The sequence below is a fragment of the Ursus maritimus genome, unplaced genomic scaffold, assembly GCF_017311325.1.
Source record: "Ursus maritimus isolate PB19 unplaced genomic scaffold, ASM1731132v1 scaffold_19, whole genome shotgun sequence".
Lineage (NCBI taxonomy): Eukaryota > Metazoa > Chordata > Mammalia > Carnivora > Ursidae > Ursus > Ursus maritimus.
Window position 1 is genome coordinate 56,118,956 of NW_024424341.1, and position 1,333 is coordinate 56,120,288.

A 1,333-nucleotide genomic window follows, 5' to 3' on the forward strand; every position below is an offset into this window, starting at 1 on the left:
GGACGGGCACAGCGTGATGCCGCTGGAGCTCAAGTGTGGCCATTGATTCGCACGGGTTGATTCCTTCCACCGCCAGGCACCACCTCAGCCTGCAGCATTCTTTTCCCTGAAGCAGGTGCCCCAAATGGTAAAAGTTCCAGGCACCTCAAAATCAGGACCTGTCTCTGGCACCAAAAAATGGAAGAACCCTCAAGAGCTTGGATGTGGGAGCCGGCATCCTGGCTTCAAAGCGGGCGCTGTGACATCCTAGCTGTGTGACCTCGTGAAGGTTACTCAACCTCTCTGTGCCTCAAAGTCCCCATCTGCAAAATGGACACAATGATACCTCATTGTGCCTTACGACAAGGATTGAGTGAGTCTGCCCGGGAAAGGTCTTAGCGCAGAGTAAGCGCTCTGTGAGTGTTTGCTCGTCTAACAATGTTAGGAAAAAAAACAAAAAAAAACAAAAAAAAAAATTTTTTTTTTTTTTTAGGTGGAAACTTGCAGTCTGTGCCAAGGACTCCTCACAAATGCTCTTACCTTTTGACCGCCTAATTGCACTCCTGGGAACGTGCCCTGAGGAAAGGGCCGGAAGTTTGGGGAGCGGCATCATGCAGAGGCGGGTGGGCCGGGGCGCCGTGCAGAATGGAAGGAAGCCGGTCATGGCCCCGGGCAGGCCCGGCCACAAACCGAGAGGACAGACGCGCGCGTAATAACCGGGCCGTGTTTATGTGCAGTTGCTTTGTGGAAAGAAGCAAACAGGATCCGCCGCCGTCCCCGCGGAGCTCATCAAACACCCCGGTGCCCAGAGTCTCGGGTCCGGGGAATTCCGGGGGATTCTTTCCCCTTCTTACCATTTCCAGCTTCTGCGAAAACCTTTCTAAAAACGGGAATTCACAAGCGGACAGAGAGCCCTCGATGCATACAAAGGTGTCCGCTGTTGTGCTATTTGGAAAAATAAAAACAGACGCAGTAGCAGTCCAAAGACGCAACAGCAGGACACGGGTATTTGCAAGCGGGATGTCTACACTCGGGCCTTTTCACCGCCACTTGTAAAGAGTCCGCTTTCGGCGGGACGTGTAAGGAGCTGGGGAAACACTTAGGGTCTGTCTCCGAGAACTGCTAAACGGGTCCAGGGCACCACAGGACCTCGACCAGTTTGCACATGTCTGGAAACGCATGCGCAGAGAAAGGCGCTGGAGGCTGTCCCCGGAAGTGGATCGCGGTGGATACTTCGTCCATTCACCGCGTTTCAGCACGTTTTCGTTTTCCTCCCTTGTTGCTCAGGGCGGGGACGCCGGGTGGGCCCGGCGGACCCCATCCGCTCTGGCGGCAGAAGCTGGAGGCGGCGCCC